Source organism: Triturus cristatus, chromosome 8 (genome assembly GCF_964204655.1).
Source record: "Triturus cristatus chromosome 8, aTriCri1.1, whole genome shotgun sequence".
Classification (NCBI taxonomy): domain Eukaryota; kingdom Metazoa; phylum Chordata; class Amphibia; order Caudata; family Salamandridae; genus Triturus; species Triturus cristatus.
The window spans coordinates 1,395,208,751-1,395,221,628 of record NC_140591.1 but is presented as its reverse complement, the minus strand read 5'-3'; the positions used below and the strand labels follow the sequence as shown (position 1 = coordinate 1,395,221,628).

At 47.6% G+C, this 12,878-nt stretch overlaps 1 protein-coding gene across 2 annotated transcripts in view; it reads right to left on the bottom strand.

The window, feature by feature from the left end:
* Nucleotides 1-12,878, bottom strand: part of MIS18A (MIS18 kinetochore protein A) — a 189,924-nt gene that overhangs the window by 146,083 nt on the left and 30,963 nt on the right. The window lies entirely within an intron of this gene.

Sequence of the window (12,878 nt, the reverse complement as noted above, 5' to 3'; positions counted from 1 at the left end):
TGAGATTTATGATTTTTGAAGCAGCGAAATACACAAGGATATTGTCAAAAAACATCGTGTAAAGCGCTCGGATACTTTTCTTGATTCTGGTCCTTGTAGGGCTGAATGAATTAAATATCAAACAGGACTACAAACCCAGGGAGAAAAAAGAAAATCACTTGAACATGCAGTAAGCTGGGCTGGGTCTGAAAGTGGAGGCCGATCTTCCAGTTCAGAAAGCCGGCAGGGGTCTCCTGGTCAGCAGTAACTTGTGGGGCCAGTTTCTGCAGCCTTTTCACATGTCCGAGGTCTAAAGAGTGCATGTATGTTTCGTACTTTTTGGTACTCATCAGAAGAGGCAGCGCCTGGTCACCCAGGCTGGCCGCTGGTCCTGGCAGGCCTCGGGGGCTGGCTCAGTTTCTCGCACAGTAGCTGCTGCTACATAGCTGCCAAAGTTTCAGTATAATTATGAGTAACATTTCAAAGACTATGAGTGACACTTTCTAGCGATCAAAAATCAAGCAATTAAGACATGGGTAACATATATAGCAGAAATTACACCCATTTGAGCAACACGAAATTTTAAGACGATCTTAAAACTGCTGAAATGCACCAGAAAAGGAAGGGCACTACCTGGAGACAGGCTGTCGTTCTCAGTTAAAGAGGGCAGGCTGGCACTTCATCTGGTCTGAATATAATCTCTTTAATGTGATCATTCATGATGGCGCAGTAGCCTAACAAAAGCAAATTTTATAGTACAACTAGGAGATTATGCTGTCACCTAGTCTCAGGCGCTTTCTCATAGCTGCCAAGTTGTCAGACTTCATATGTGTCACATTTTCATGATTTCAGTGTACTTAGAAGTGACATTCACCAACATGTGTAACACTTGAAATGACACTTTTTTGTAAGTCAAACCAAGCAATGAAGTGCATTGAAGGAAAGAAATATCAGAAATTACACAATGACGAACAATGAGAAGCTCTAAAAAAGATATTGAAACTACTACAAGACACCTGAAAAGGACTAACCTGCTGCCCCTTTCTAAGATGATCATACTGTAATCTGTCTGGGGTCAGTGCTGATGCTCACAGTATCGAACAGGCTGAGGCAGGAAATAAATAGAACATCGGACCTGGCTAGTTTGACAAGTGTGTTTTTGGGCGGTACGGTAGAAAAACTATCAGACCATCCTTCCTTGTAGCCAGCCTGCGCTGACCGGCCCCCTGGCTCCTACCCTGGCATTGGAAATCCATGATAATGGCATAATCATGCATTACAGCACTTTGGACTCCAGGCCGCTCTCTGACAATCAAGTCTCCAAGACGATGTTAAAGGCCCCAAACATGGTCTGGACTCATCATCAGCTGCTGCCTAATTAGAGTGTCAGACTAAGTCAGCTGACTTACTCGAGTCGACCAGCGCTGCAGACGACACCGGACATTAAGTATCAGCGAGTCTGTGTCGACGAGGCTCAGACTAATTGTAGGTCATGCCCAGCAGCAGTGTTAATTAGGAAAAAAGTGCAGGTGTCCCGTTTTTTTCTCCTTAGGAACTAACCCATTATTCCTGAATGGCTGCCAGGGTCAGTGATTTTCGGATTTGTTATATTGCGCACTTTAAATATTTTGTCAGCCAGACGACCTCAGCCTGGCTGTATTTCAAAATCACCGAAGTATTTACTGTTTACAGCTCACAGCTGCACAGCTCAGACAGTCAGTCTGCCAATCACAGTCACAGAGGCCCGGCCGCAACTGCACCAGATCACACAAGCAGCAGGCACAGTGCCGCCAGCAGCCACTCGCTCACAGAGCTGCTGGGGCATCTTTAGGTGACGGAGCGGTAGCAAATGCATGAACTATATAAGTAGCAACTGATGGACACTCACGAGGCACTTACTTGGGCTGGGACCGGGAGTAACAGCTGAATGCGGGGCATGCTGCAAATCGAAGGCCGAGTAGCACGCGTGGCAACAGGAGGCCGCAATCGAGGTAGTCGGTGGTCCGTAGTCGCAGCTATGGGGGCGGGCCAGTAATGTACCTGACACGCCCACCAGTGACGAACAATCTGACCCAGGATTGGGTCAAACTAACTCCAAGGCATCTCTGCGCATAGCCTCGAATCCGCAGCACGCCGGGCGGATTCTAGCCCAAATTTCATTGGCCCGCACAAGATGACTTTTTCTCGCACAATCGTGCAAATGTTACGGGTCTGTCACTCCCGCTCTCAGTAGTCCGTAACGTTGGCAGAGTAAAGGTTAAGTACCTGTGAAGAGATTCCAGTCGCTGCACTCTACACTGACACAGTTGAAAGCTCCCTCCGAGTCCGAGTGGGGGGAGGAGCATGACGAGGCGTAGGAAGGCGAAAGACATGGCTCATTCAAGACGATCGAGACCCCAAGCTCTCCACCGGTATAACTCATCCGCTCCAAATCCAGACTCTGCAAGTCGCTCCCCTTCAATGACCCTTCAACCACCATGCTTGCTCAGACCAACAAGCACACCACTGCCTTTCTCCGAGGCGAAGCAGAAATGCCTCGGAGAAAGGCAGCGGCGCTTTCGGATTCGGGGGCTTGTTCTCCTCTTGCCATTGGCTGGAGGAGATAATCAGAAAAGTAGCAAAAAACACGCCCCCGAATCCGAAAAGGACGGGGCCTGTTCGGAGTGACGAAGCTCTTCTCCAATGGCTGGCCAGCATTCAAGAGGCCAGCCAATGGAGAAGAGGGGAGAAGAGGGGCGGGTGCAAGCCCCTCTTCTCCAAAACATTAAATCTCGGACCGAGACTGCGCAAGCGCAGCCTTCGAGCCGAGACCTAATGAATAGAAAAATGCAGGCAGGCACAGCCTTTTTCGTATAACAGAGCTGATTGCTTTTTTCTTTTTTTAAATAAATACCAAGAACCACCTATACAATAAAAATTAATTTTATGCAGCACTCCTTTTTAAGCCTTTATGCATTTTCCAGCATCTGTCCCTGACGCTGGACTCTTCTCTTTCGAGGAACAGGCCTTCGGCACCAATTCTAACGGACTCTGAAAGGTTTTCATTGGAGGTCTCTGCACAAGCGATTCTCAACTGTTGGTCCGATTCACTGTTTGATCTGTGCCCTCCTGAGGTTCTAGCAAAGGCCGTACATATTCTGAATACGGACCTCAATTGCCTATTTAAATCGCTCATTGCGACAGGCAGTAGTTCTTAGAGCATGGAAACGTGCAGGCTGCTCCATTAATAAATAAAAAGAAGTCTTCCACAGACCCGAAGGATCTCCCTTCTACCAGCATTATCTGAAATGGTAGAGAAAATAGTGCCTGCTCTGATCAACCAACATCTTGAGGCCAAGTAACTTTTCCATAGTACTCAGTCCGGTTTCCGGCCATGTTATAGCACGGAGTGGGCTTTACTGGAAGTATCCAGGTTCATCACACTGAGCCTAGACAAGGGTCAAATAGCGGCGGTTTTACTATTGGATAATGCAGTTGTTTTTGATCTTGTGTCTCATTACATTCTATTAGAGCGGATGGGGAGGAATGGTATTTGTGGTTCTGCCTTACTTTGGCTTAAGTCCTTATTTGACCAATGTGCGATCCATCCATCTTCCTCCTTTTTAGGTCTCGCCTGGCGTAGGCTGCGCGCATGCGCAGTCTCGCTGGCGAGATTTAATGATATGGAGATTTTTTAGTAAAGGGCATTAAGCCCCGCCCCTCTTTTCCATTGGCTGGCGTCACTGTTTATGCTAAACAGTGGCCATCCGTTGGAAAAGAGCTGTTGGTGACGTATTTGCTCGGCTTTCTGAGCCGTCCCATTTGGACGGGCTCGTCTGCCTTCCCTTTGTCATGAAAGGTGTCTTATCTTTATGGGACCAAACACATGGCCCCATAAAGATAAGAAATCTTTTCGCAGGCGAGGACGTCCAAGTGGGACAGCAGAAAAAGCCGAGCAGATGCATCATGCAAGCGCTTGTTTATCATTCCCCTTTGGCAAAGGCATCTGCGTGTTTAGTTTTGCATCACGCGGCTGCCTTTGCCAAAGCCGAAAGCTTTTCTTCTTTCATGTCGTTTGCCACTTTTCGTCTCTTCCTTTCACCTTCCCTCCATCTCCTCGCGGTCTCCCATCTTCTTATTCCACCCTCTATCACACCCATCACGCACTTCCCCACGCTCCTGCTCTTGGCATTCCATGTCTCCCCTCTCACATAGCTCCCCTCAGCCCCTTGCGCACACCCCTCCCTCCTCATCTCCGCACATCTCCCCGTCTCATGCTTAACTTCCTGTGTCACTTCTGCCTGTCACGCAGACAGCGATGAGCTGCTGATATCCCTGGCCCTGTCTCGCTCTCTCCAGCAACCGCTGTCCTGGTAAGCACCGCCGTCATTTGCCAGCAGTATATTATCCTGCATAGCGCGGCATCCGCCTGAACTCTGGAGAGGGGTCCCGCCCCTTTTCGGGCGTCGGCGAGGGGTTCGCTGGGTTCCCGTCTCGTGCTTAACTTCCTGTGTCACTCCTGCCCTGTCGCGCGGACAGCGGTGAGCTGCTGATGTCCCTGTCTCGCTCTCTCCAGCAACCGCAGCCCTGGTAAGCACCGCCAACATTTGCCAGCAGTATATTATCCTGCATAGCGCAGCGTCCGCCTGAACTCTGGAGAGGGGTCCCGCTCCTTTTCGGGCGTCGGCGAGGGGTTCGCTGGGTGTTGGATAGGGCTGTGTCTGTGAGGCTTATGTTGTTGTTGGGTGTGTGCGGGGGAGAGAATTGGTGTTAAGGAAGTTTGGCGGTGACGAGGGTTGACAGGCTGTGCGTAAGGGGATTTAGCAAGAGTAGCAAGATTTTGGTTGGTGATTAGGTGCTGCTGGAAAAGTGATGGATGATAATGAGCATGTTTGTGTTGCTGCTAGTGATGGAGTGGAGGTACTGGGTGCGCGCAGGCCGAAGGAAAAAAAGCTGTGCCTGGACCACGCGTGCTCTTTGTGAAAGCACAGTTGTGCGTGGGTCATTGTAATGCAGGCTCAGTTTATGGAGGGGAAGTGTGTGGGTGGCGGAGGCGTGCTTAATGTGGTTAGTCTGTGTGTTTGCTTGTTTTTTTGTTATTTGCAATGATAAAACCATCGCTTAAATCCATAAACATCGCTTTGGATGTTTTTCTGACTCATTTCTATGGGTGTGCCGTGGCAATCTGCCTGGCACTGTCTTTCTGGAGGGAAGTCGGGTGCCGGTGGCAGCATTACTCTCGGTGAGTGGTATATCAAGTGTCAGCTGTCACACAGGTGTACATCGTTTTTTACTGTGTTTGGCTATCAGCAGGCTGCTCTGTGGCATCTCACTGTCCTCTGCGCTACAAACTGCTCTGTGACGGCCTCACTGTCCTACGCGCTACAAGGTACTCTGTGGCAGTCTCAGTGTCCTCCGCTTGCTCGGCGGTCAGGAGGCTGCTCTGTTGCAGTCTCACTGTCCTCCGCGTGCTCGGCTGTCAGGAGGCTGATCTGTGGCAGTCTCGCTGTCCTACGCGCTACAAGGTACTCTGTGGCAGTCTCAGTGTCCTCCGCTTGCTCGGCTGTCAGGGTTCTGTTGCAATCTCACTGTCCTCCACGTGCTCGGCTGTCAGAAGGCTGCTCTGTGGAAGTCCGCCTGTCCGCTGCGTGCTCGGCTGTCAGCAGACATATGTGGTCATTTGTGCACGGGGTGAATTTTGCCCGTAGACCAATCTCTTTGTTGACAGCTGTGTACAGGTGGCCCGGTGACAGTACGTCACTCTTCGAGACAGCTGTGCGCAGACTGCTGTGTGACAGCATGCAGCCCCCAAGGCTAACTGTTTGCAGCCTCATCTGCTGCAGTCCCATTGCCCTTTCGTTGTGTGGCAGACTTCATGCCGCTTCATGGCAGTCGCATTTAACTTGCTGTGGGCTGCGGACTGGGGTAAGTTTTGTTGCGGTCTCACGGTCCTCCGTGTAGGAAGGTGTCAGAAGGTTTGGCAGGTGAAGCTTCTCTGCCCTCCTTGTGGGTGCTGTTAGTGGGCTGGGCTGTTATAGTCCGTCCCACTGTCCTCGCTGTGGACAGCTCCTGACGGGTGCGCTCGGCAGTCTCTCAGAATCTTTGGGTAGCATGTCTGCCGCATGCTTTTTGGCAGCCTCGCTGCACTTCCGGTGGGGACCTTTGTCAATGTTGTTCTGTTGGAGCCTCACCCGCTCCATTGCAGGGTGATGCTAGGAGTCTTAATGTCCTGACAACGGATGTCTCCTGTCTGTCCTGCTGTAGTCTCGCTGTCTAGTCTTGGAGCAGTGTCTACGAGGTGCTCTGTTGCAATCTCACCGTCACCCCTTCCTAACTGTCTACAAACTGCCCCAGTCTTTTAAATGTCTCTTTTTGGAAGGTATTTTTAAAGGTGCTCTTCAGCCTTCCTCACTATTGTCCTCTTCTTTGATTTGTACCCTCAGACCCTCCTAGAAACGTTCCTCCTGCCCGTCTGCTCCTTTCCAGGTCCACCCCCCCCCCTCCAAACCCTGACGGAAACTCCTCACGCTACTCTCTGAACCTCACTTAGAGCACTACTGCTTCCTTCTCTCCTCCACATCACCCCCATATTCGCCCGGACTCCTGGCTCTCCCATCTTCACATTTCTTTCTATAATCCTTATTTGCTTTACTTCTCCCCCTCGCCCCCTCACACCCCATACTGTCCGGTCAGCCGGCTGCTCTTCATTCTCTTCCTCTCCCTTCTTCACGGCCCTCCCCAGAGCTCTCACGCACCTTTGTTCACTCACACCTCCTTCCTGTTCCCACGCACCTCTTTCCCTCAACCATTTCTTTCCCTCCCTCTGGATTCCTGAGCTCAGTCTCCCCATTGCACCCACAGACACCCTTCCGTTCACCTCATCTACTTGCTCCCCTCCCCGCTGCTTCTCATTCCCTAGAGTGTTAATGCACTATAAACTGTTTTTTTTAGCAATATTTATTTTAAGTATTCTGGCTCTGAGCTGTTGACGCACTAAGAATAAAAGCGGGCAGTAAATATGCATGACTGCTGTATGTGGGTATTAAACTGGTACTTATAAAGGGAAATATGCCAGGACAGTGTTAACAAGCGTAACAAGCATTAAAAATGCAATAGGTCTCGCCTTAGATTAAGTTATAGCCATTGGCTTTGCTAATGGTATTGCATAGCAAAGCAAATGACTTTAACTTAATAAAAGGCGAGACCTACTGCATTTTCAATGCTTGTTACGTCTTCTAGAAAGTTTGGAGTAATCGTGTCACACAATTATCTGCATTGAGCCCTACTATGTTTAATGTCCATATGGCCTCTTTGGCAAGCATTATCCAGCCTTTTGGGCTAAAGGTGGTGTCCTGTGCGGATGACACCCAGCTTATGCTCTCCTTTCTATTTTTTTCCCAGTCATGATCCCATACATCGTGCAACCAATAGCACAGCTCGTAACCAGGAAAACAAGTCTCATGGGAGTAAGACAGGAGGAGAAGAAGGTACATGACCCTCTGTGAACTAGTGTACCCATGGAAACCGTTTTGGGACCGCTGAGGACATGCATGTATATTTCAAGGGAAATCAGCTCCAATAGATCATCATGGGCTTTCAGTCTGGTGGTTGGAGCTTTTATATCACTTTGTGAATACTACGCTCTCTCCATACTCGCTACAGAAGCTTTGAAGGTTGACGGGGTTGCAAAATGTGGCACTCCTGAGGAAAATGTGTATAGGAAATCACAACATGGTCAAGAACGTGAAAGGAACAGCTAACATGATCAAATTGATTCTATAATGTTTTTGATGTATGAATTGTATGTTTAAAACCAAAAGCAAAACCAAACAGCGAACAGTATTGTTATCTTGATTTAGCAAGATTATTGTAAATTAAACCCAAAAGAATTGTTGGTTCAACAAGGTTTTGTAATATGTGAAGCCTTTGGTGAGAGGAATGTATGAAATTGCGGCAAGCAAGTGGAAGTGAGCAAGGGAATGCATGTGTTTTACGGTTTTCTAAATAAGATTTTCCTGCACTAGAAAAAAGTTCACAGAACAAGTGATAAACAATATATATGATGTAAAGAAATGGATTGTTGTACAGTAAACAAGAAGTCAATGTGGGAAAATAAGTAAAGAAATATACTATTGACATGAATTCACTTTGTACTGAGCCTTCATCACGTTCATGTTGAATTGAAGAACAATGTGTATTGACAAAGTAAGGTTGGATGGGGGTTTTGCGTGTATTCTTTTTTTCTTAGCTTGTGTTCCCTGCTTCGTAGACTAATTTTCAGCAAGGGGTCCTTAGTTTCTGCAGTTATCACAGACCTCTTTGCTCTCCTAGGCAAGATATTAACCTGACAATACGGTGGGTCAAAGGCTGTGGGAGGCAGATTTGGGCAGGGCATTTATCCCCAAAGAATGGGAGGACATTTACTACCACACTACACACAACATGGCGAGTACAGAGACGGCATATAAAATAGTTTCCTACATGTACTTTACTCCTGCACGTCTTGAAGTGTGGTGGCCAGGACGCTCAAAGGAATGCTGGAAAGGCTGTGGTGCACCTACAAAGGCATGGTCTGAAGCTGGTCTGTTACTGCCCATTCAAAACATTTGCTTCTGGCTCCCAATGTGTGGGTAGAACCAAAGCCCCTCTCAGCAGTACTCATGAAATATTATTTTTAGGGTGATCACATCTGCACTGTTGATTGAAAGGCATGATGGAATACACCCTAAGGGGGTCCACGAAGGCCTAAGGCACCCAAACCCTCATATGGATCTTTCAGGTTAGGGACAGCATCGAACCCATGCAAGCAGCAACAAACCCATACATGAAAGCAGAAAAGTACTGAAAGACTGAGTAAAACTAGAACAGACAAGCCACATCACACTTTAGTTTCAGGAAACTTGGCAGAACATCTTGTGGTTAGGTCAGATGAACTCATGCACGAAATAGGGCACCACAAACTTCATCTTCTAGGGTACCAGCCGAAATGCACCAATCCTAAGGCCAGCTTCCCCTTGGAGTGCTGTGGTTCCTCACATCCTTGCTTGAACATGTACACAGGATGAGACCAGGTGTCTCATCCTGCCTTGGAACATATGTTGACAAACATGTGAATGCTGCTGCCGAAACCAAACAAAAAGGTCAGATAGTTTGCCAAAAGAAACCACACATACCGGTCAGATAGCTTGGTCCAATTAGCATTCAGCACAACATAACCATGCGCTGTGCAGTCATAAAACATATTCTCACTTCTCTTGAATTCTGAGAACAGGAAACCCACATTTGGGGGTGGGGAGGTTGTTCTGTTTTTCATGTGAAGGGTTCAAGAAGTTTCAAACTATCATCTTGTGGTTTTTCTGTATATATCACTGCCTGCAAGCAGTACTTCAGACATCAGATTTCAACTCTAAGGAGGCGATTGATCTCCCCAGCTGTATTAGATTAAACCTATATAACTTTGGCCATTCTGTCTTGGTTTGTTCTTCTCAGATTTCCTCCAACAAATTGGCAAGCCACTAGCCAGAAGTTCCATTTGGCCTCACCGATTGCCACCGTCCAGAATACTGTTTACCCCGTCGAGTGGATTGCACATCTTGAAAGCAAACACCAATGTCATTAAAGTTCTTCCCATTCACAGGGGAGGGTAGAAACCGGGGTTGGCTTCTTTAAGGGGAGGACACTGTGGACTCTGTTCCTTTTTATTTAAAAGTAGACATTTGGCATTGTAATATGGATGATTTTTGTATTTGCATGCAAGATTGTGTATGAATTATATGACAAATATTCAGTGATACCGGTGGTAAATCCAGAAGATACAGGGAACTCATCTAAACAGTCAAAAGTGCTCAAAGCATTTCAGTGTATGTTCTGTCGTTGCAGCAAAGGGACAACTTTGCCGGTGTCATCAGATTTTACACCGACTAAGAACAGAACACTCAAGTCATTCTGGTAATCCTAGACCTTAAGTCTGGAAGTCACAAATAGTTAAGTTTAGCCCCTCTATGAATGCGGAGGGAAGGGATCAATAATTATCGACCTAGTATGTAGTTTAGAATAAGGAATTCTGATTGATTTGAGAGGTAGATAAAAGAAAAGTGTTGCTATCCAAGAAACTAAATGTTAGTGATGAATAGGTCTATATGCATGTAAATAGAAATGTGGCCACAGAGTAATGTTATTTTATAATTGTATGTCACATAATGTATAACTTAGAAACAAATGGATGGATTTTCTTTCTTGTGAGGGATAGTGTATAGTTTTAGGAAAGGAAGTTTTAAGCAATTGACTGAGTCAGACAAATATCCCAACAGTATGCGAGTGATCAATCGCAATAGATCCCAAAATTAATTATCCATTTTGAGGTCGAGCCTAGCGCAGCGCACATGCGCTGCTTTAGGAAAACGATCTCTTGGAATCGCTTTGGACTTTTCACACGCTCATGCGTGTGAAAAGGCCTAAGGCTTGCGGTTACGAGCAGAGTGCGTGCGCACCACTCACAGGACGCTGCAGCTGCTTTCACTTTTGCCGCCACTTGCACGCACACGCTGCAGCTGCTTTCACTTTTGCCGCCACGCGGACCACTCGCGGGACGCTGCAGCTGCTTTCACTTTTGCCGCCACGCGGCTGCACTTGTTCTTCTTTGTGATTTTATTTTCACCCAATCCTGAAATGCACATGCAAAGTTAGCACTCGGAAACCCTAGAAGGGCATCATAGCGTTATATCAAAACTATAAATGAATTAACAAATAAGTAAAATTACCATCTCGTTTCTTGGCTTTTTTGACACACTCACCGCTGATTTGCTGCAGCAGAGAAATCACTGTACGTATTTTGTATATCTATTGACCGCAGAATAAAGTGTACCACAATAGCACCGGCGGCGGCTTGCAATATGTAATAACGTGGTAGATAGCATAGCACCACGCAGGCAGGTTGGGTAGTGAGGGCGCAACCTCTCGAGCCCACCCCGGCCTCTCTGCCCCCTGCCCATGCAGGGATTAGCTTCCTGAGTCCCGGGGATGCTCGCGGACGCTGACTCAGCTCGCAGCGCGTGTTCTCGCGCCTCAGAATCAGGAGGGCGTGACGTTCCGAAGTGGCATAGTGGCAGGAGTGTAATCAAACCCTGAAATAGAAAAGGTCTCCCAGCCTTCCAGGTCCTCCACGGGTACAGCTACCAGAGGTGCAACCTAGAAAACCCTGTATCTCTCTACCAGCGTGGGTCCCACTTCTGCCTCTCATCCTTCCGTGGTCCAAAAACACTAGCAGGAGAGTCCAGCGGGCAGTAGCAGCAGAAATCTCCAGTTGCTTGGGTTCAACTGGGAATAGAGCATTCAGTCTGGTTTATGTAAGCACCAGAATGCAAAGGTAATTCAGGGCCGGGTGGACTCCCTTCACCTGACTCGGGTAAAATCAAAGCAACCACCTACTTAAACAGTTTAGACTTACACAAATAGGATATGACGTGTTTCACAAGCACATATCACAAGAATTATTACTAACTGCACCTGGAGCAGGCACAGGCGACGCAAAGACATTAAAGCAGAGGCAGGGTTAGGAAAGGACCAACGATTCCTGGACAAGTAGTGACAGGCATTCCAGGAACGTTAGCAAAGCAACATGTTCAGAAACAGACAGAAGAATGGATAAAGGTTCCGAATAATGAATGTATTGGCCTAAAGAAGCAAAAGGGGAAGAAAAAAAAAAAAAGGAGGTATTAGAATAATATTGGGATGGGCAACTGGATGATATATCGGACTCCCGAGATAGACTTTCACAGAAGGGAAGCTGAACTAAACGTTAATAGGAAACAAATAGATAACCTCCTACATAGTGCAACGAAGCACCTTGAAGGGATGAAAATGTAACAGAACAGCAGGGTCGCCTTTCAAATTTGGGAGGGATGGACGCGAAGATGATGTGATAATTTAATGTTCTACAGGAGTGAAATGGATTAGCAGAACCAAGTTAGACAATTTATATTGTGACAGAGCTCATAGTCCACCACACCCACAGACAGGGAGATTCAAAATTCAAAGAAATCTGACATTACAGTAAGGACACACTGAGTGAATAACCCCAATGAAATAGTGGCAGAGGAAGAAAATAGTTGGCACAACTTTGTCCCTTTCACCGAAGATTTAGCAGGTTGGACAAGAGGCCTGGCACCCCCACCCCCTCTCCTTCCACCCCATCCAAGGCATGTCAAACGTGGAGATGTGCATCTTCCAGGGCATAGGTGATCCATACTGGGAGTATCCCTATACGAAAGGCAATCTGCGTGTATGGCAAAAATATGCCAGAAAATATGATTCACTGCATCCTGAAGGCTTAGTTGACACACCTTTGTCTCAAATGCCTCAAATCCACATAGGATTGAGAGTACGACTTTATATACCATGGCCCCATATGGACAAAGAGAACCTTTAAAAAACAATTGCCACCCCTTGTCGAATGGGCTGGGAAGTGGATAGTAGCTCTTGAAAAACAAAATGCATGGAGCATTATTGCAATAGGTGATGTCAAGAGTTGATTAGGTTCCCTCATAGGAGACAAGACAGAAACACTTTAAGAAAGCAGGTGCAGGGGGAGGAGCCTAGCGCGCAACCAAGAAGCCGCGTAGGTGCGAGGCTCCCGAGGACCTCCGCAACCTCCTACGTTTATCCTGTCTTCATCCTGCATCGGTTGAGGGGACTGTGTCGGTGAGCCTGAGCCGAGGTGGTACCCGTTTCCCGTTTTCGAATCGGACCTCGGGTGCCGGAGTGAGCACCGATTGAAGTTTGCGGCCTACTTCTCTCCTGACCCCGGATTCGCGTTTGGGGGCGACCCAGTGGCAAAGTGAACAACAACGGTGGGCTGGGCCTGGCGAGTCGTGTACCCCACACTTTCACTTTCGCGCCCCCTTGCCGTTTTCGCAAGTGGG